Here is a 23,618-nt window from a genome sequence, read left to right as displayed (position 1 = left end):
ATCTTTTCAAAAAACCGGCTCCTGGATTCATTCATTTTTTGAAGGGTTTTTTGTGTCTCTATTTCCTTCAGTTCTGCTCTGATTTTAGTTATTTCTTGCCTTCTGCTAGCTTTTGAATGTGTTTGCTCTTGCTTTTTTAGTTCTTATAATTGTAACATTATGGTATCAATTTTGGATCTTTCCTGCTTTCCCTTGTGGGCATTTAATGCTATAAATTTCCCTCTACCCACTGCTTTGAATGTGTCCCAGAGATTCTGGTATGTTGTGTCTTTGTTCTCATTGGTTTCAAAGAACATCTTTATTTCTGCCTTCATTTCGTTATGTACCCAGTAGTCATTCAGGAGCCGGTTGTTCACTTTCCATGTAGTTCAGCGGTTTTGAGTGAGTTTCTTAGTCCTGAGTTCTAGTTTGATTGCACTGTGGTCTGAGAGACAGTTTGTTATAATTTCTGTTCTTTTCCATTTGCTGAGGAGAGCTTTACTTCCAACTGTGTGGTCCATTTTGGAATAAGGGTGGTCTGGTGCTGAAATAAAATATATATTCTGTTGATTTGGGGTGGAGAGTTGTGTAGATATCTATTAGGTCTGCTTGGTGCAGAGCTGAGTTCAATTCCTGTGTATCCTTGTTAACTTTCTGCCTCGTTGATCTGTCTAATGTTGACAGTGGGGTGTTAAAATCTCCCATTATTATTGTGTGGGAATCTAAGTCTCTTTGTAGGTCACTAAGGACTTGCCTTATGTATCTGGTTGCTCCTATATTGGGTGCATATATATTTAGGATAGTTGGCTCTTCTTGTTGAATTGATCCCTTTACCATTATGTAATGGCCTTCTTTGTCTCTTTTGATCTTTGTTGGTTTAAAGTCTGTTTTATCAGAGACTGGGATTGCAACCCCTGCCTTTTTTTGTTTTCCATTTTCTTGGTAGATCTTCCTCCATCCCTTTATTTTGAGCCTATGTGTGTCTCTGTGCGTGAGATTGGTTTCCTGAATACAGCACACTAATGGGTCTTGACTCTTTATCCAATTTGCCAGTCTGTGTCTTTTGATTGGAGCATTTAGCCCATTTACATTTAAAGTTAATATTGTTATGTGTGTATTTGTTCCCGTCATTATGATGTTAGCTGGTTATTCTGCTCATTAGTTGATGCAGTTTCTTCCTAGCCTTGACGGTCTTTACATTTTGGCATGTTTTTGCAGTGGCTGGTACCGATTGATCCTTTCCATGTTTAGTGCTTCCTTCAGGAGCTCTTTTAGGGCAGGCCTGGTGGTGACAAATTCTCTTGGCATTTTCTTGTCTGTAAAGGATTTTATTTCTCCTTCACTTATGAAGCTTAGTTTGGCTGGATATGAAGTTCTGGGTTGAAAATTCTTTTCTTTAAGAATGTTGAATATTTGCCCCCACTCTCTCCTGGCTTGTAGAGTTTCTGCCGAGAGATCCACTGTTAGCGTGATGAGCTTCCCTTTGTGGGTAACCCGACCTTTCTCTCTGGCTGCCCTTAACATTTTTTCCTTCATTTCAACTTTGGTGAATCTGACAATTGCGCCTTGGAGTCGCTCTTCTCGAGTAGTATGTTTGTGGTGTTCTCTGTATTTCCTGAATCTGAATGTTGGCCTGCCTTGCTAGATGGGGGAAGTTCTCCTGGATAATATCCTGCAGAGGATTTTCCAACTTGGTTCCATTCTCCCCGTCACTTTCAGGTACACCAATGAGACGTAGTCTTTTCACATATTCCCATATTTTTTGGAGGCTTTGTTTGTTTCTTTTTATTCTGTTTTCTCTAAACTTCCCTTCTTGCTTAATTTCATTCATTTTGTCTTCCATCACTGATACCCTTTTTTCCGGTTGATAGCATTGGCTCCTGAGGCTTCTGCATTCTTCACGTAGTTCTCAAGCCTTGGTTTTCAGCTCCCTCAGCTCCTTTAAGGACTTCTTTGCATTGGTTATTCTAGTTATCCATTCATGTAATTTTTTTTTCAAGGTTTTTAACTTCTTTGCCATTGGTTTGAATTTCCTCCTGTAGCTCAGAGTAGTTTGGTCATCTGAAGCCTTCTTCTCTCAGCTTGTCAAAGTCATTCTCTGTCCAGCTTTTTTCCGTTGCTGGTGAAGAGCTGTGTTTCTTTGGAGGAGGGGAGGTGTTCTGCTTTTTAGAGTTTCCAGTTTTTCTGCTCTGTTTTTCCCCCATCTTTGTGGTTTTATCTCCCTTTGGTCTTTGATGACCGTGATGCACAGAAGGGTTTTTGGTGTGGATGTCCTTTCTGTTTGTTAGTTTTCCTTCTAACAGACAGGACCCTCAGCTGCAGGTCTGTTGGAGTTTGCTACAGGTCCACTCCAGACCCTGTTTGCCTGGCTATCAGCAGCGATGTCTGCAGAACCATGGAATTTCGTTATCCGCGAATGCTACTGTCTGATCCTTCCTCTGGAAGTTTTGTCTCAGAGGAGTACCTGGACATGTGAGCTGTCAGTCTGCCCCTACTGGGGGGGTGCCTCCCAGTTAGGCTGCTCAGGGGTCAAGGACCCACTTGAGGAGGCAGTCTGCCCATTCTCATATCTCAAGCTGTGTGCTGGGAGAACCACTAGTGTCTTCAAAGCTGCCAGACAGGACATTTAAGTATGCAGAGGTTACTGCTGTCTTTTTGTTTGTCTGTGCCCTGTCCCCAGAGCTGGAGCCTACAGAGGCAGGCAGGCCTCCTTGAGCTGCGGTGGGCTCCACCCAGTTCGAGCTTCCTGGCTGCTTTGTTTACCTAAGCAAGCCTGGGCAATGGCAGGCCCCCCTCACCCAGCCTCGCTGCCGCCTTGCAGTTTGATCTCAGACTGCTGTGCTAGCAATCAGTGAGACTCCATGGGCATAGGACCCTCCGAGCCAGGTGTGGGATATAAACTCCTGGTGTGCCATTTTTTAAGCCCATTGGAAAAGCACGGTATTAGGGTGGGAGTGACCCGATTTTCCAGGTGCCGTCTGTCACCCCTTTCTTTGACTAGGAAAGGGAACTCCCTGACCCCTTGTGCTTACTGAGTGAGGCAATGCCTTGCCCTGCTTCAGCTCATGCCCAGTGCACTGCACCCACTGTCTGGCACTTCCTATCGAGATGAACCCAGTACCTCATATGGAAATGCAGAAATCACTTGTCTTCTGCGTTGCTCACGCTGGGAGCTGTAGACCGGATCTGTTCCTATTCTGCCATCTTCGTATCTTTTTTTTTTTATTTGTGTATGTCAAAACTTCCTTGAATCCCTGGTATAAGTCCCAGTTGATTATGGTACATTATATTTTTGGGTTGTTTTTGAATTCAGCTTGCTACTATTTTGTTGAATATTTTTGCATCTATCTTCACCAGGTATACTCAGTACTCATTATTGGTCTCTTCAGGTGTTCTATTTCTTCCTGATTCAATCTTGGTAGGTTTTATGTTTCCAGGAATTTATCCATTTCCTCTAGGTTTTTCAGTTTGTTAGTACATAGTTGTTCATAATGGTCTCTGATGATCCTCTCTATTTCTGTGGTATCACTTGCAATTTTTTTTTTTTTTTCTGATTTTGCTTATTTGGGTCTTCTCTTTTTTTTGGTTAGTCTAGCTAATGGTAGATAATTTTTGTTAATTTTTTAGAAAATCAAATTTGAGCTTGTTGATTTTTTGGTATTGTTTTTCAGTATTGATTTTATTAAACTCTGATTTTGCTTTTTCTTTTCTACTGCTAATTTGGATTTGGCTTGTTCTTACTTTTTAAAAAAATTATTGCATTTTAATTCATTTTATTACAAATAAACTCTATTTTTTTATTTTTTATTTTTTTTGAGACCTCGTTTCACTCTTGTTTCCCAAGCTAGAGTGCAGTGGTGTGATCTCAGCTCACTGCAACCTCTGCCTCCTGGGTTCAGGCGACTCTTCTGCCTCAGCCTCCTTAGTAGCTGGGATTTCGGGTGCCAGCCACCACACCTGACTAATTTTTTGTATTTTTAGTAGAGACAAGGTGTCACCATGTTGGCCAGGCTGGTCTCTAACTCCTGATCTCAGGTGATCCACCCACCTTGGCCCCTCAAAGTGCAAGGATTACAGGTGTGAGCCACTGTGCCAGGCCTATTTTTTTTCACTAATTAAAAAGTTACATATTTTATGTAGAGCTATTTATAAATTGTCGACAGTTAGAAATTGGCTATTATTAGAAAAGAACAGAAACATGAGTTAAATATATCTATGATGTTTCCTAATCTCAGAACTATATTAGCAATTTTTTATTTATTTTAGATTCAAGGGTACATGTGGAGTTTTGTTACATGTATTTATTTTATAATACTGAGGTTTGGGATTCTGTTGAAGCCATCACACAAGTAATAAAAATAGTATGATAAAAGTAGTTTTTCAACCTTTGCCCTTTCCTCCCTTCCACCTTTTAGAATCCCCTGTGTTTATTGTTTCTATCTTTATGTCCATGTGTACCCATTGTTTAGATCCCATTTATAAGTGAGAACATGCAGTATTGGATTTTCTGTTTCTGTGCTAATTCATTTAGGATAATGACCCCAGCTGCATCCATGTTACTGTGGAGGACATAATTTCATTCTCTTTTAAGGCTGTATAGTATTCTATGGTGTATATGTATCACTTTTTAAAAATCCAGTCCGCTGTTGATGGGGACCTACGTTGATTCCATGGCTTTGCTATTGTGAATAGTGGTGCAATAGACATAATAGTCTAGGTGACTTTTCAGTAGGATGATTTATTTTTCTTTGGGCAGATAGTCAGTAGTGGGAATGGTAGTTCTAAGTTCTTTGAGAAATCTCCATACTGCTTTTCCCAAGGGCTGAACTAATTTACACTCTCACCAACAGGGTATAACATTTCCCTTTTTTTTTCACATCCTGGCCAACATCTGTTTTTTTTTTTTTTTTTTTTTTTTTTTTTGACTTTTTAGTAATAGCCATTCTAACTGGTGTGAAATGGTATATCATGGTGGTTTTCATTTGTGTTTATGTGATAATTAGTGATGTTGAGCTTTTTTCTTCATGTTTGTAGGTTGCTCTTATGTCTTATTTTGAGAAGCATTTATTCATATCCTCTGTCCACCTTTTAATGGAGTTATTTGTGGGGATTTTATTGAGTTCTTTCCCTAAATCTATGTCCCGAAGGGTTTCACTTAGTTTTCATTTGCTCTTGCTTTTTATTTCCTTGAGGTACACTGTTAGGCCACAGAACATGTTTAATTTTCCTTTATTTTATAGTTTCAGAGTTCTTCTTTGTATGGATTTCTAGTTTTATTTCATTGTGTTCTGAGATAATAATTGGTATAACTTTGATTTTTATAAATTTGATCACACTTGTAATGTGGCCTATTATATAGTCCATCCTGGAGGATGTTCCATGTGCTGATGAGAAGAATGTGTTTTCTGTAGTTGTTGGATAACATGTTTTGTAAATATATGTTAGGTTCATTTGGTCTAAAGTGTAGTTGGAATCCAATGTTTCTTTGTTAGTTTTCTGTCTAGATTATCTGTCTAATGCTGAGATTGGTGTGTTGAAATTCCCCCCTATTATTGTATTGGTGTTTCTCTTTCTCCCTAGATCTAGTAATATTTGCTTTATGAATCTGGGTGCTTCAGCATTGTGTACATATGGATTTAGAATTGGTATATTATCTTTCAGGAGTGATCACTTTATCATTATATAATGATCTTCTTTGTAATTTCTGTTTTTGACTTAAAGTTTATTTCATCTGAAATGAGTCTAACAACTGCTAATTTTTGGTTTATGTTTGCACGAAATATCTTATTCCACCCCTTTACTTTCAGTCTATATTTGTCTTTACATATGAGGTGAGTTTCTTGTAGGCAGTATATAGTTGGGTAATGTTATTTATTTCTTTAGCCAATCTAGGTTTTTTAAGTAGATAATTTAATCCATTTACAGTCAAGGTTATTATTGATATGTGAGGCTTTTTTCCTGTCATATTTCTGTTTGTTTTCTAATTTGTGTATTATTTTTTCTTTTTCTTTTTTTCTTTTTTTTGGGGGGGGATGCAGTTTTGCTCTTGTTGCCCTGGCTGGAGTCTAATGGTGCAATCTCGGCTCACCACAACTTCTGCCTTCTGGGTTCAAGCGATTATCTTGCCTCAGCTTCCTGACTAGCTGGGATTATAGGCATGCACCACCACCCCTGGCTAATTTTGTATTTTTAGTAGAGACAGGGTTTCTCCATGTTGCTCAGGCTGTTCTCGAACTCCCAACCTCAGGCGATCTACCCATCTCAGCCTCCCAAATTGCTGGGATTACATGCGTGAGCCACTACACCTGGTCGTGTATTCTTTAACTTTTCTCTTATTGTTTGTCTTTGTGGTTTGGTAGCTTTGTGTAATGTTACCATTTAAATCTTTCCTCTTCCTTATTTGTGTATTTTCTTTGCCAGTAAGTTTTAGACTTTTGTGTCCTTACATGATGGTAACTGTTGTCCTCTCTCTTCCATGTTCACAAATCCTTTGAGCCTTTCTTGTAGGACCAGTCTAGTGGTGATGAATTCCTTTAGTAGTTGCTTGTCTTTGAAATACTTTATTTATTCCTCATTCATGAAGAATAATTTTGCTGTATATAGTATTTTAAGTTGCTATGTTTTTCTTCCAGCACTTTGAATAAATCATTTCATTCTCTCCTGGTTTGTAAGATAGCTGCTAAGTCCACTGTTAGTGTGGTGAAGGTTGTTTACAGATGACTAGATGGTTTTCTCTTGCTGTTTCTAGGATTTGCTCTGTCTTTGACTTTAGAGTGTCAAAAGATTTGTTGTGCCTTGGAGAAGATCTTTCTGTATTTATCTTTTTGGTGTTGGGAGAGCTTCCTGTATCTGGATGTCTAAATGTCTTCCTAGACTTGGAAACTTTTCATGTATTACATGTCCTTACATTGTTTTCTGCACATCTTGTGTAATAGTTGCTTCTTCCAATCTTTTGAAGTGGCTTTTGTAGGGAAGAGCTTCTCCTTAAGATATATCTATGTTGTTTATTGGGTACAGCATTTTGGCTTTTATTCTCAGGGCTTGCAGTAGTGTACTGTCTGTATGATTTCTTAGGCTGAAAACATCAGTGGTGTCTGTGATTTCTTTGGTGGCTTATGTTGTGATTATTAGCAGAGGCTGAAGTGATGTTTTGCTGTGGACAGGGATGGGAGATGGGCCAGTCTGTGGGCCCCAGTGGTGGCAGAAGTGGCCTTAGAATTCCTGTCTTTGAGCCCAGAGGGGTGTATACTGGCCCTGGTGCTAGTGGGTCCAGGTGGGCCAATTCATGAGCTTCTAGGTTTCTTGCTTAGATGCCAGTAATGATGGTGGTGAGCTGGGAAGGTGCACAGGTTCTTGAAACCCTGGGAAGTTGCTGTGGCATGGATGATGGCAGTGACAATTGTAGGACAAGTCTCTGGATCCCAAGTGGTACATGCTGGTTTTGGCAGTGGCTGCAACAGGCAGTTACCAGGCTTCTAGGTGTTATGTGTGAGTAGATGTTGTCTGTAATACTGGCAGCTGGCTGAGTGGGCCAATATTCAGGTTTCTGTGATAAGTGCACAAATGCCAGAGATGGTAGAATGGGTAGTGTGATCCCTGGGTCTTTGAGCAGTGTGCTTAACCACTGCAGGGGGTGGTTCCAGGCCCGGTGGGTCTGACCTCAGGCCCCAGGTGGTTTGCAGAGGTGTAGGCTATAGTAGGCAAGGCAGGGTAATCTATTGCAATGGGTGTGGAGAACCTGGCCTCAGGTCCAGTGTTAGAGTATGAGGTTTTTCTGTTGGTGTAGGTGGGTTTGCTATCAGCAGTTCCCCGGCAGGCAGCTCTCAGGCTTGAGGGAGTTCACTCTTCATCTTTCAGATCTCTGAGGAAAGGCTTTTAGTTTTTCCACATTGAGTATAATACTAGCTGTGGGCTGTCATAAATGGCTTTTATTATGTTGTGGTATGTTTCTTTTATACCCAGTTACTTGAGAGTTTTTCTCATGAAGGGATGTTGAATTTTATTGAATGCTTTTTCAGCATCAATTGAAATGATCACATGGTTTTTGTCCTTCATTCTGTTGATAGAATGTATCACATTGATTGATTTATATATCTTGAGCCATCCTTGCACCCCAGCGATAAATCCCTCTTGGTCATGATGAATGATCTTTCTAATATATTGTTGAATTCAGTTTGCTAGTAATTTGTTGAGAATGTTTGCATTTATATTCATCACAGATATTGGCCTGTCATTTTGTTTTTTTGGTGTGTCTTTGTCTGGTCTTGGTATCAGGTTACTACTGGCCTCATAGAATGAGTTTGTAGTATTTCCTCCTCCTCTATTTTTTGGAATAATTTGAGTTGGATTGCTGTTACTTTTTCTTTAAAAGTTTGGTAGAATACAGCAATGAAGCCATAGGGTCTTAGGCCTTTCTTTACTGGGAGACTTTTTATTACAGCTTTAGTTTTGTTATTTGTTATTTTTCTGTTTAGGTTTTGGATTTCTTTTTTTTTTTTTCTTTTATTGTAATTATTATTATTATTATTATTATTATTATTATTATACTTTAGGTTTTATGGTACATGTGCCCAATGTGCAGGTAAGTTACATATGTATACATGTGCCATGCTGGTGCACTGCACCCACCAACTCGTCATCTAGCATTAGGTATATCTCCCAATGTTATCCCTCCCCCCTCCCCCCAACCCACAACAGTCCCTGAAGTGTGATGTTCCCCTTCCTGTGTCCATTTGTTCTCATTGTTCAATTCCCACCTATGAGTGAGAATATGCGGTGTTTGGTTTTTTGTTCTTGCGATAGTTTACTGAGAATGATGATTTCCAATTTCATCCATGTCCCTACAAAGGACATGAACTCATCATTTCTTATGGCTGCATAGTATTCCATGGTGTAGATGTGCCACATTTTCTTAATCCAGTCTATCATTGTTGGACATTTGGGTTGGTTCCAAGTCTTTGCTATTGTGAATAATGCCGCAAGAAACATACGTGTGCATGTGTCTTTATAGCAGCATGATTTATAGTCCTTTGGGTATATACCCAGTAATGGGATGGCTGGGTCGAATGGAATTTCTAGTTCTAGATCCCTGAGGAATCGCCACACTGACTTCCACAAGGGTTGAACTAGTTTACAGTCCCACCAACAGTGTAAAAGTGTTCCTATTTCTCCACATCCTCTCCAGCACCTGTTGTTTCCTGACTTTTTAATGATCGCCATTCTAACTGGTGTGAGATGGTATCTCACTGTGGTTTTGATTTGCATTTCTCTGATGGCCAGTGATGGTGAGCATTTTTTCATGTGTCTTTTGGCTGCATAAATGTCTTCTTTTGAGAAGTGTCTGTTCATGTCCTTCGCCCACTTTTTGATGGGGTTGTTTGTTTTTTTCTTGTAAATTTGTTGGAGATAGAGACACAAAAAACCCTTCAAAAAATAAATGAATCCAGGAGCTGGTTTTTTGAAAGGATCAACAAAATTGATAGACCGCTAGCAAGATTAATAAAGAAAAAAAGAGAGAAGAATCAAATAGATGCAATAAAAAATGATAAAGGGGATATCACCACCGATCCCACAGAAATACAAACTACCATCAGAGAATATTACAAACACCTCTATGCAAATAAATTAGAAAATCTAGAAGAAATGGATAAATTCCTCAACACATACACCCTCCCAAGACTAAACCAAGAAGAAGTTCAATCTCTGAATAGACCAATAACAGGAGCTGAAATTAGGTTTTGGATTTCTTCATGGTTCAATATTGGTAGATTGTATGTGTCTAGAAATCTGTCAATTTTATCTAGATTTTCTAATTTATTGTCATGCAGTTTCTCATAGTAGCTACTAATGATCCTTTGAATTTCTGTGGTATCATCAGTTGTAATGTCTTCTTTTTCATTTCTAATTTTATTTGTATCTTCTCTCTTTTTTCTTTGATAATCCAGCTTAAAGTTTGTCAATTTTGTTTAACTTTTCCAAAAACCAACTTTTTATTTTATTGATCTTCTGTGCTGTTTTCTTCATTTCAATTTTATTTTTTATGCTCTGATCTTTATTCTGTTTTCTTCTACTTATTTTGGGGTTTGTTTGATCTTGCTTTTCTAGTTCTTTAAGATTCATCATTAGGTTGTTTATCTGATGTTTTTCTTTGTTTTGATGTAGTCAATTTTAGATAAATTTTAGCTATAAACTTCCTTCTTAGTACTGCTTTAGCAGTATCCCATAGATTTTGGTATGTTGAGTTTCCATTATCATTTTTTTCAAGGATTTTTTTCAGTTCCCTTCTTAATTTCTTCTTTGACTCACTGGTCATGCAGGAGCATATTCTTTAATTTTCATATATTTGTATAATTTCCAAAATCCCTCTTGTTAATTTCTAGGTTTTGTACATTGTGGTCATAGAAGATGCTTGAGATTTATTTAATTTTTTGAATGTTTTAAGAATTGTTTTGTGACCTAACATATGATATATCCTTGAGAATAACCAATGTTTTAAGAAAAACCATAGGTATTTTCTAGCTCTTGTATAAAATATTTTGTAAATATTTATTAGATCCATTTGGTGTATAGCACAGATTAAGTTCAATGCTTCTTTACTGATTTTCTATCTCGAAGTTCTGTCCAATGTTAACAACGGGGTTTCAAAGCATCCACATATTAATATATTGGAGCCCAACTGCTCTGTAATAATATTTGCTTTATGTATTTGGATTTTTCAGTGTTGGATGCATACATATTTGCAAGTATTATATTCTCTTATTAAATTGACCTCGTTTTCATTATATAGTGACATTCTATGTTTCTTCTTCTAGTTTTTGTCTTGAAATCTATTTTGTTTGGTATATGCATTGCTACTACTGGTCTTTTATGATTTTCACTGTCATAAAATACTATTTTTTATCCCATTATTTTCAGTATTTTATATGGAAAGTGTGTTTCTTTTAGTCAACAGATCAATGATCGTTTTGTAAAAACTCATCCAGCCAGTCTATGTCTTTTATTAGGATGGTTTAGTCCACTTACATTCCATGTTATTATTGAGAAATAAAGACTTGCTTTTGTCATTTTGTTGTTTTATAGTTGTTTCACTCTCATCTCTTCCTTCTTCCCCTCTTTCTTGTCTTCCTTTAGTAAATTTAATTTTCTCTGGTGATATAATTAGGATTTTTAATTTTTTTTGCATCTCCATTGTATTTTTTTTAAATTTTGAGGTTACCATGAGACTTGCAGTTAATATCTTATAATTTGTTATTTTAACGTGATAACAACAGTGTTTTCATAAACAAGCAAGAATAAATCCAATTAAAACTCGATGTCTTAACTTTATACTCTCACTTTTAAACTTGTTGTTACAATTTATATATCTTATTGTACTGTCTATGCCTTGAGATGTTTTTGTAGTTATTATTTTCGATTGTTCATTATTATTCTTATTTTTTATTTTTTCATTTCAATAGGTTTTTGGGGAGCAGGTGGTGTTTGGTTACATGAATAAGTTCTTTAGTGGTGAATTCTGAGATTTTGGTGTACCCATTACCTAAGCAGTGTGCACTCTACCTACCCTTTCCCGAGTGTCCCCAACTTTGAATGTATTATTCTTATGCCTTTGCATCCTTATAGCTTAGCTCCCACATGAGTGAGAACATAAGATATTTAGTTTTCCATTCCTGAATTACTTCACTTAGAATAATGGTCTCCAATTCTATCCAGGTTTCTGTGAATGCCATTATTTCATTTCTTTTTATGGCTCAGTAATATTCATATATGTATAATATATAACATTTTCTGTGTCCACTCATTGATTGATGGGCATTTAGGCTGGTTCTGTAGTTTTGCAATGGCAAATTGTGCTGCTACAAGCATGTGTGTGCCATTATCTTTTTTCGTATAATGACTTCTTTTCCTTTCGGTAGATACCCAGTATTGGAATTCCTAAATCAAAAGGTAGATCTACTTTTAATTCTTTAAGGAATCTCTACACAGATTTTCATGATGGTTATGCTAGTTTACATTCCCACCAACAGTGTATAAGTGTCCCCATTTCACTGCATCTACATCAACATCTATTTTTTTTTTTATTTTTTCATTATGGCCATTTTTGCAGGAGTGATGTGGTATCTATTGAATTGTGGTTTTGATTTGCATTTCCCTGATAATTAGTGATGTTGAGCATTTTTCCATATGCTTGTAGGCCCTTTTTATACCTTCTTTTGTGAATTGTCTATTCATGTCCTTAGCCGACTTTCTGATGTGATTTTTTTTTCTTGCTAATTTGTTTGAGTTATTTGTAGATTCTGGATATTATCCTTTGTCAGATGTATAGATAGTAAAGATTTTCTCCCACTCTCTGGGTTGTCTGTTTACTATGCTGATTATTTCTTTAGCTGTGCAGGCGCTTTTTAGTTTAAGTCACATCTATTTATCTTTGGTTTTGTTGCATTTACTTTTGGGTTCTTGGTCATAAAGTTCTGGCCTAAGCTAATGTCTAGAAGAGTTTTTTATATGTTATCTTTTATAATCTTTATGGCTCCAGGTCTTAGATTTAAGTATTTGATTCATCTTGAGTTGATTTTTGTATGAAGTGAGAGATGAAGATCCAGGTTCATTCTTCTCCATGTGGCTTGCCAATTATCCCAGCACCATTTGTTGAATAGGGTGTCATTTCCCCACTTTATGTTTCAGATTGCTTTGTCAAAGATCAGCTGTCTGTAAGTATTTGAGTTTGTTTCTGGGTTTTCTATTCTGTTCCATTGGTCTATGTTCTTATTTTTATACCAATATCATGCTGTTTTGGTGACTATGGCCTTATAGTATAGTTGGAAGTCGAGTAATATGATACCTTCAAATTTGTTCAATTTGCTTAATCTTGCTTTGGCTATGCAGGCTCATTTTTTGTTCAATATGAATTTTAGAATTGTTTTTCCTAGTTCCATGAAGAATGATGGTGGTATTTTGATGGGAATTGCATTCAATTTGTAGATCTCTTTTGGCAGTATGGTCATTTTCATAATATTAATTCTACCTATCCATGAGCATAGAATTTTTTTATTTGTTTTTGTCATTTATTATTTTTTCAGCAGTGTTTTGCAGTTTTCCTTGTACAAGTCTTTCACCTCCTTGGTTAGGTATTTTTCTAATTATTTTATTTTCTTTGCAGCTATTGTGAATGTGGTTGAGTTCTTGATTTGATTCTCAGCTTGATCACTGTTGATGTATAACAGAACTACTGATTTCTGTACACTGATTTTGTAAGCTAAGACTTTACTGAATTTGTTAAGCAAATTGAAGAGTGTTTGGGTGGAATCTAGAATTTTCTAGACATATGATTGTATCATCAGCAAACAGTGACAGTCTGACTTCCTCTTTACTGATTTGGTTGCCCTTTATTTCTGTTGTCTGATTGTTCTGGCTAGAACTTTCAGTACTATATTGAACAGAAGAGGTAAAAGTGGACATTCTTGCCTTTTTCCAGTTCTCAGGGGTAATGCTTTAAACTTTTCTCCATTCAGTATGATGTTGGCTGTGGGTTTATTGTAGATGGCTTTCATTACCTTAACGTATGTCTCTTCTATGCCGATTTTGCTGAGGGTTTTAATCATAAAAATACTGAATTTTATCATATGCTTTTTCTGCATCTATTGAGATAATCATTTGATTTCTGTTTTTAATTCTGTTTATGTGGTGTATCACATTTATTTACTTGTGTATGTTAAACCATCCCTGAAACCCTGGTATAAAATCTACTTGATCATAGTGGATTATCTTTTTGATATGCTGTTGGATTTAGTTCACTAGTATTTTGTTGAAGATATTTGCATCTACATTCATCAGGGGTATTGGTCTGTAGTTTTCTTTTTTCTTATGTCCTTCCCTGGTTTTGGTATTAGGGTGATACTGGCTTCATAGAATGATTTAGGGAGGATTCCCTTTTTTTTTTTTGTCTTTTGGAATAGTGTCAATAGGTATTGGTAGCAAATCTTTTTTGAACGTCTTATAGAATTCAGTTGTGAATCCATCTGGTCCTGGATATATTTGCTGTTGTTGTTGTTGTTGGCAATTTTTAAATTACCATTTCAATCTCACTGCTTGTTTTTGGTCTGTTCAGAGACTCTATGTTTTCCTGGTTTAATCTAAGAGGGTTGTATATTTCCAGGAATTTATCCACCTCCTCTAGATTTTCTAGTTTATGTGCATAAAGGTGTTAATAGTAGCCTTGAATGATCTTTTGTATTTCTGTGATATCAGTTGTAATATCCCTTGTTTTATTTCTAATTGAGCTTATTTGCATCTGCTCTCTTCTTTTCTTGGTTAATCTTGCTAATCGTTTATCAAATTTATTTGTTTTTTCAAAGAACCAGGTTTTTGTTTTGTTTATATTTTGTTGGGTTTTTTTTCAATTTCATTTAGTTCTTCTGCTGAGGTTGGCTTTGTTCTTGTTTCTCCAGGTCCATGAGGTGTGACCTTAGATTGTCTATTTGTGCTCTTTCGAGTTTTTTGATGTAAGCATTTAATGCTATAAACTTTCCTCCTAGCACTGCTTCTACTGTATCCCAGAGGTTTTGATTGGTTGTGTCACTATTATCATTCATTTCAAAGAACTTTTTATATTTTTATCTTAAATTCATTTTTGACCTAACAATTAACCACAGGTTTTAAAATTTCCATATATCTGCATGGCTATGAGGGTTCTTTTTGGAGTTGATTCCTATTTTCATTCCACTGTGGTCTGAGAGAATACTGGATATGATTTTGATTTTCTTAAATTTACTGAGACTTGTTTTGTGGTCTATCATATGATCTATCTTGGAGAATGTTCCATGTGCTTTGAATAGCATGTATATTCTGCAGTTGTTGGGTAGAATGTTATGTAAATATCTGTTAAGTCAATTTTTGTATGGTATAGTTTAGATTCATTGTTTCTTTGTTGACTTTGTGTCTTGTTGACTTGTCTAGTGTTGTCAGTGAAGTATTAAAACCCCCCACTATTATTGTGCTGCCCGCTATCTCACTTCTTAGGTCTAGTAGTAATTGTCATATTAATTTTTGGAGCTCCTGTGATAGGTGCATATATATTTAAAATTGTGATATTTTCCTGTTGGACTAGTCCTTTCATCATTATATAATCTTCCTCCTTGTGTTTCTAACTGCTGTTTGTTTAAAGCTTGTTTTGTCTGATGTAAAAATAGCTAATCCTGCTTGCTTTTGCTGTCCATTTGCATGGAATATCTTTTTTCACTCCTTTGCCTTAAATTTGAGTCTTTATGTGTTAGATGAGTCTCTTGAAGACAGCAGAAACTTGGCTGTGACTTCTTATCCATTCTTCCATTCTGTATCTTTCAAGTGGAGCATTTCAGCTTTTTACATTCAATGCTAGTATTGAGATGTGAGGTAGTATTATTTTATTCATCATGCTATTTGTTGCCTGAATTCCTTGTTTTTTGATTTTATTATTTTTTCTGTTTTTTGGTGTGTGTGTTATTGTTATATAGCTACTGTGAGATTTATACCTTAAATAAGTTCTATTTGTGTTTATTTTTATTATTTGTTTCAATATTTAGAGCTCCATTTAGCAGTTCTTGTAGTGCTGGCTTGGTAGTGATGAATTCTCTCAGCATTTGTTTGTCTAAAAAGAGTGTAACTTTCCTGCATTTATGAAACTTAGTTTTGCTGGATACAAAATTATTGGCTGGTATTTGTTTTAAGAAGGGCACAATCCCTTCTAACTTGTAGGGTTTCTGCTGAGAAATCTGCTGTTAATCTGATAGGTTTTCCTTTGTAGGATATCAGATGCTTTTATCTCACAGCTCTTAATATTCTTTCCATCATCTTGACTTTAGATAACCTGTTGACTACGTGCCTAGGCAATAATCTTTTTGCAATTAATTTCCCAGGTGTTCTTTGAACTTCTTGTATTTTGATATCTAGACCTATAGCAAGGCTAGGGAAGTTTTCCTCAATTATTCCCTCAAATATGTTCTCCAAACTTTTGGATTTCTCTTCTTTCTTAACAACACCAATTATTCTTAGGTTTGGATGTTTAATATAGTCCCATACTTCTTGGAGAATGTTTATTTTCTTTTTAATTATGTTTTCTTTGTCTTTGATGGACTGGATTAATTCAAAAGCCTGTCCTCAAACTCTGAAGTTCTTTCTTCTAATTTTTTTATTCCATTGCTGAGAGTTTCCAGTGCATTTTGCATTTATCAAAGTGTATCCTTGATTTCCCAAAGTTGTGATTGTTTTTTATTTATGCTATTTCACTGAAGAATTTTCCTTTTGTATCATTTATCATGTTTTTTATTTCTTTAAGTTGGACTTCACCTTTCTCTGGTGCCTTCTCAATTAGCTTAATAATCGACCTTCTTAATTCTTTTTATGGCAATTCAGAGATTTTGTACTGATTTGGGTCCATTGGTGGTGAGCTGGTATAATCTTTTCAGGTGTTAAGGAATCAAGTTTTGTCATATTACCAGACTTGTTTTTCTGATTTCTTCTCATTTGAAGAGGCTATGTCACAGGGAAGATCTGGGATTCAAGGCTTGCTGTTCTGATTCTTTTGTCCCACTGTGTGCTCTCTTGATGTGGTGTTCTCCCTATTCCCCTAAGAATGGGGATTCCTGAGAGCCAAACTGTAGTGATTGTTTTTGCTCTTCCAGGTCTAGCCACCCAGTGGAGCTACCAGGCTTTAGGCTGAAACTGGAGCGTGTCTGCAAAGAGTCCTGCGATGTGATCTGTCTTCGGGTCTTGCAGCCATATATACCAGCACCTGCTCTGGTGGAGGTAGCAGGGGAGTGAAGTAGATTCTGTGAGGGTCCTCGATTGTGTTCTTGTTTAGTGGGCATGTTTTTTATTGATTGGCCTTCAGCTAGGAGGTGGCACTTTTAAAAGTGCATCAGCTGTTGCACTATATGTAGGAAGCAAACTTGCACTAGGGTCAACTGGTTAAGTATTCAGGTTTCTTAGGTGGTGGGCAAGGCCATAGAACTCCCAAGAGATTATGATCTTTGTCTTTTGCTGCCAGGGCAGGTAGAGAAAGACCACCAGGTGCGGGCAGGAATAAGCTTTTCTGAGCTGAGCTTTTCCTTGGGTGGGGTTGCTGTGAAGGATAGGGGTGTGGTTCCCATACCAGTGGAGTTTGTATTCCCAGGGGGAATATGGCCGTCTCTGCTGAGTCATACTGGTCTCCATGAAAGTAGGGGAAAGCCGGCAGTCAGAGGCCTCAACTTGCTCCTATGTAGCCCACAGCCCTAAAGGCTGATCTCACTCCCATCACTCCCCACCCCCAGGAGCACCGAGTCTATTTCCAGACAGCTGGTGACCAGGGCTGAGAACTTGCCCCAGACTGTGAGCCTCCTCATTGAGAAAGCAAACTGACTCACAGTTTTTCAGTGTCTCAGATAGACTGCAGCAGTGATATAGTTTTTTCAAAGGGTCTGTGGATCCTTTCAGCTTTCTGATATGTTTCTGCAGTAGTTCTTGGAGAAAAGTTCACTCTGTGAGTCTCCACGCACTGCTGTGTCCATCCGAGCAGCAGCTGCAAGATAGTCTAGCCTCCTATCCATCGTCTTAATCCATTTCTGATTGGTTTATTATTTAGTCTTTCTAATTCAGATAAGAGAAGTTTACATACCACAGTTACAGTGTTATGATATTCAGTGGTGTTTTTTGTTTGTTTGTTTGTTTTTTCTTGAGTCTTGCTTTGTCACCCAGGCTGGAGTGCAGTGGTGCCATCTCAGCTCACTGCAAACTCTGCCTCCTGGGTTCAAGCAATTCTCCTGCCTCAGCCTCCTGAGTAGTTGGGATTACAGGCACATGCAAACATTCCCAGGTAATTTTTGTATTTTTTTAGTAGAGACAGGGTTTCACCATGTTGGCCAGGCTGGTCTGAAACTCCTGACCTTGTGATCTGCCCACCTTGGCCTCACAAAGTGTTGGGATTACAGGCGTGAGCTACCACGTGCAGCCATTTTTTTGTTTTGTTTTTTGTACTTACTATATTACCAGTGAGTTTTGTACCTTCACGTGATCACTAATTGCGCATTAATGTCTTTTTATTTCTCAATTTAGCATTTTTTGTAGGAGAGTTCTGGTGTTGAAATCCCTCAGCTTTTGTTTGTCTGGTAAAGACTTTATTTCTGCTTCATGCTTGAAGGATATTTTCACCTGATAAACTATTCTAGGTTAAACATGTTTTTTTTTTTTTTTTTTTTTTTTTTTTTTTTTAGCACTTTAAATATGTCTTGCCTCTTTTTTTTTTTTTTTTTTTGAGACGGAGTCTCGCTCTGTCGCCCAGGCTGGAGTGCAGTGGCGCCATCTCGGCTCACTGCAAGCTCTGCCTCCTGGGTTCACGCCATTCTCCTGCCTCAGCCTCCCGAGTAGCTGGGACTACAGGCGCCCACCATCACGCCCAGCTAATTTTTTGTATTTTTTAGTAGAGACGGGGTTTCACCGTGTTAGCCAGGATGGTCTCCATCTTCTGACCTCGTGAGCCGCCCGCCTTGGCCTCCCAGAGTGCTGGAATTACAGGCGTGAGCCACTGCGCCAGGCCCATGTCTTGCCTCTTGACGTATTTAAATATGTCACTCTCTCTTGGCTTGTATGGTTTCCATTGAAAAGTCTGCTGGCAGGCATATTTCAGCCCCAATGTATGTTGTTTGTTTGTTGTTTATCTTGCTGAGTTTAGAATTATTTATTTATAATAAGTCTTTTGGAGTTTAATTATTAAATGCCTAGAGTCAGTCTTCTTTGGGTTAAATCTATTTAGTGTTCTATAACCTTCTTGTACTTGGATTGTGGTATTTTTCTCTAGGTTTGAGAAATTCTCTTTCATTATCTTTTTGAATAAACATTCTAGCCTTCTCTTTTTCTCTATATAGTCTCTTTATTGTCAACAACCCTTAGATTTGCTTTCTTGAGGCAATTTTCCAGATCCCGTAGGTGTGCTTTATTTTTAAAACTTTTTTCTTTTGTCTCCTCTGACTAGAAATTTTCAAATAGCCTGACTTCATGCTCAGTATTTCTACTGTTAAAAGACTCTGATACTTTCTTCAGTATGTCAATTGCATTTTTAACTTTAGAATTTCTGCTTGATTCTGTTTATTTCAACCTTTTTGTTAAATGTATCTTATATAATTTTGAATTCCTTCTCTGTTATCTTGACTTTTTTTTTCAGCTTGCCCATCACAGCTATTTTGAATTCTCTGTCTAAATGGCCACATATCTCTGTTTTCCCAGGATTGGATTCTTGTACCTTATTTAGTTCATTTTTTGAGGTCACATTTTTCTGGGTGGTGTTGGTGTTAGTAGATGTTCTTTGGTGTCTGGGAAGTGAAGAACTAGGTATTTATTGCAGTCTTCACTGTTTGGATTTGTTTGTACCCATCCTTCTTGGGAAGACTTCCCATATATTTGAAATGACTTGGATGTTGTGATCTGAGCTATATCTACTTTAAGGGACATCCCAAGCAGAGTAATACTGTGGTTCTTGAGAACTCATAGAACTACCACCTTGATGGTCTTAGACAAGATCTGGTAAAATTCTCTTGATTACCAGGTAGGAACTCTTTTTCTTTCCTTTCACTTTCTCCCAAACAAATTGAATCTCTCTCTCTGTTCTGAGCCACCTAAAGTTAGAGATGGAGTGACACAAGTAACCCTTTGGCCACCACTACTGGGACTGTACTGGGTCAGACCTGAAGACAACACAGCACTGGGTCTCACCCAAGGACGATGGTACCCACTCCCTGGCTACTGCCTATGATCACTCAAGGCACTGAGGTTCTAAAATTGAAAACTGGCAAATCCAGCCAGACCTGTGTCATTCCCCTCAGGTTGACAAGTTCCCCCAGCCTGGGTTCATCCAGAGTTGCCCTTTGGGAGTCAGGGACTAGAGTGAAAAACCTTAAATCTACATGGTGTTCTATTGTACTATGCCTAAGTTGGCAATCAAACCACAAGATGCAGACCTTTCCATTCTTCCCTCCTTTCTCCAAAGACAGAAGAGCCTCACCTTGTAGTCACTGCCACCAGAGACCATGGGGTGTACTGCCAGACTATCACTGATGTTCCCTTAAGGCACAAGCATTCTTAAGTCAGCTTTTGGTGAATTCTAACATGCCTGGGACTCATTTTTCAGAGAATTAGGCTCCTCTGTGGCCCAGGGTGGGTCCAGAAATGTCATCCAAGAGTCAAGTCCTGGAATCAGGGACCCCAAGGGACTGTAGGCACACTACCCATGCCCCAGATGGCAATGCTGGTACCTAAGGTGCAAGACAAAGTCCTTTTTACTTTACTCTCTGCTTTTCTCAAGCAGAAAATGATGTGTATAATAGCCACCACAGCTGGTAATGTGTTGAGTTTCATCTGAAGCTCACAAGTCTTGAGGGCTCACCCAAGTCCCTCAACATAGTACCTGGGTATCACTGCTGATTATTCAAAGCCTAAGGGCTCTTCAGCTGCAGGTGATGAATGCTGCCAGGACTGGGTCCTTTCTCTCAAGGCAAGCAGGTTTAATTCTGGCCCAGAGTGTATCTAGAAATACTGTCTGGGAGTTAGGCCCTGGATAGGGGACCTCACAACTCTGACTAGTACCCTATCCTGCTGTGACTGAGCTGGTATCCAAGATGTGAGACAAAGTCTTTCCCACTCTTTCTTCTCTTCTCCTCAAGTGAAAGGAAGGCATATTTTTAGGAGTCATGAGCTGTGCAGCCTGTGGTTGGGGGAGGGGTGATGCCAGCACTGCTTTTTCCATCCCCAGCTTGTGTCTCAGTAGATTGTATGTCCTCCCAATTCCACTGTCTCTGGGCCCAGTTCACCACTAGGACTCATCTAGAGTTGCAGTTCTTATGGCCTAGACTACTTTTCAAGTTTACGTAGAGACCTGAAGCACTTTAGCCATTGGTGGTAAGGTTTTCAGGAACTCACATTCTAACTTCTGGGATTACAATTTTCCTCTGGCTAGGGCTGGTTTTAATTCTCCTGCTGTGGGCAGGCATCAGCTGAGTTTGGTCTGGTTTTTCTTTCTGCTCCAGAAGGACAGCACTGAGTTCAGTGATTCACAATTGCTGGCTCTGTTTCCCCTAGAGCCCAGAGAAGCCCCCTGAACTATGCTGCTGCTGCCAGGGGGTGTGGGAGGGCTAGCTTCAGTGATTCAAGGCTTTTTTTTCTATCTTTTCAGTGATACAAAGTTAAACACAGGTACTATGAGGGCTCGCCTGATTTTTGGTTCTTATGAATGTAATTTATTTTTATTTTTATTTTTTATTTTTTTTGTCGATAGTTGTTCAGTTAGTGTCATTGCAGGGTGAACAGTTGATGGTCATCTAGCTATGCTTCTGCTTTTTACTTTTTTATTGTTTGATGCTCTTGATGGTTTGAGTGTGTTATCCATTTGGTTTAGTTAATTGGTTTGTTCCTGGAAGATTTTATGGGTCCAAGGCTCAGCTCAGCACATGTGGGCTGCATGCTCCAGCCCTGGGGCATGCAGAGCTTTTTTCTCTGGCCACTGGAGGTTAAGCACTTGCTTCACTGGAGGGGCTAAAGTGTTGCCAGTCCATTGGTAACAACATCAATAAGGGAATTGCTGACAAATGCACTTAGCCAGGGCTGTGGTAGGTGGTGGTTCTTGCCTATACATTCTTGCTAGTAGTGGGATGAGATGGTGGTGGGGTCAGCATGTGTGCCCATGCCAGTGAAACAGCAGTGGGATGCTGTGGGTGAACGCTCCCTGGTGAATTAGCGGGGGACGTTGTGGGCTAGTGTATTCCAGGAATTGAACTCAGCTCTGCACCAAGCGGACCTAATAGACATCTACACAACTCTCCACACCAAATCAACAGAATATACATTTTTTTCAGCACCACACCACACCTATTCCAAAATTGACCACATACTTGGAAGTAAAGTTCTCCTCAATAAATGTAAAAGAACAGAAATTATAACAAACTATCTCTCAGATCACAGTGCAATCAAGCTAGAACTCAGGATTAAGAATCTCACTCAAAACCGCTCAACCACATGGAAACTGAACAACCTGTTCCTGAGTGACTACTGGGTACATAACAAAATGAAGGCACAAATAAAGATGTTCTTTGAAACCAATGAGAACCAAGACACAACATACCAGAATCTCTGGGATGCATTCAAAGCAGTGTGTAGAGGGAAATTTATAGCACTGAATGCCCACAAGAGAAAGCAGGAAAGATCCAAAATTGATACCCTAACATCACAATTAAAAGAACTAGAAAAGCAAGAGCAAACACATTCAAAAGCTAGCAGAAGGCAAGAAATAACTAAGATCAGAGCAGAACTGAAGGAAATAGAGACACAAAAAACCCTTCAAAAAATTAATGAATCCAGGAGCTGGTTTTTTGAAAGGATTAACAAAATTGATAGACCGCTAGCAAGATTAATAAAGAAAAAAAGAGAGAAGAATCAAATAGATGCAATAAAAAATAATAAAGGGGATATCACCACTGATCCCACAGAAACACAAACTACCATCAGAGAATATTACAAACACCTCTATGCAAATAAACTAGAAAATCTAGAAGAAATGGATAAATTCCTCAACAAATACACCCTCCCAAGACTAAACCAGGAAGAAGTTGAATCTCTGAATAGACCAATAACAGGAGCTGAAATTGTGGCAATAATCAATAGCTTACCAACCAAAAAAAGTCCAGGACCAGATGGGTTCACAGCCGAATTCTACCAGAGGTACAAGGAGGAGCTGGTACCATTCCTTCTGAAACTATTCCAATCAATAGAAAAAGAGGGAATCCTCCCTAACTCATTTTATGAAGCCAGCAACATCCTGATACCAAAGCCTGGCAGAGACACAACAAAAAAAGAGAATTTTAGACCAATATCTTTGATGAACATTGATGCAAAAATCCTCAATAAAATACTGGCAAACAGAATCCAGCAGCACATCAAAAAGCTTATCCACCATGATCAAGTGGGCTTCATCCCTGGGATGCAAGGCTGGTTCAATATACGCAAATCAAAAAATGTAATCCAGCATATAAACAGAACCAAAGACAAAAACCACATGATTATCTCAATAGATGCAGAAAAAGCCATTGACAAAATTCAACAACACTTCATGCTAAAAACTCTCAATAAATTAGGTATTGATGGGATGTATCTCAAAATAATAAGAGATATCTGTGACAAACCCACAGCCAATATCATACTGAATGGGCAAAAACTGGAAGCATTCCCTTTGAAAACTGGCACAAGACAGGGATGCCCTCTCTCACTTCTATTCAACATAGTGTTGGAAGTTCTGGCCAGGGCAATTAGGCAGGAGAAGGAAATCAAGGGTATTCAATTAGGAAAAGAGGAAGTCAAATTGTCCCTGTTTGCAGATGACATGATTGTATATCGAGAAAACCCCATTGTCTCAGCCCAAAATCTCCTTAAGCTGATAACCAAATTCAGCAAAGTCTCAGGATACAAAATCAATGTACAAAAATCACAAGCATTCTTATACATCAATCACAGACAAACAGAGAGCCAAATCATGAGTGAACTCCCATTCACAATTGCTTCAAAGAGAATAAAATACCTAGGAATCCAACTTACAAGGGATGTGAAGGACCTCTTCAAGGAGAACTACAAACCACTGCTCAAGGAAA

The sequence above is a fragment of the Pongo abelii genome, chromosome X, assembly GCF_028885655.2.
Source record: "Pongo abelii isolate AG06213 chromosome X, NHGRI_mPonAbe1-v2.0_pri, whole genome shotgun sequence".
Classification (NCBI taxonomy): Eukaryota; Metazoa; Chordata; class Mammalia; order Primates; family Hominidae; genus Pongo; species Pongo abelii.
Note: the sequence above shows the minus strand (reverse complement) of the source record.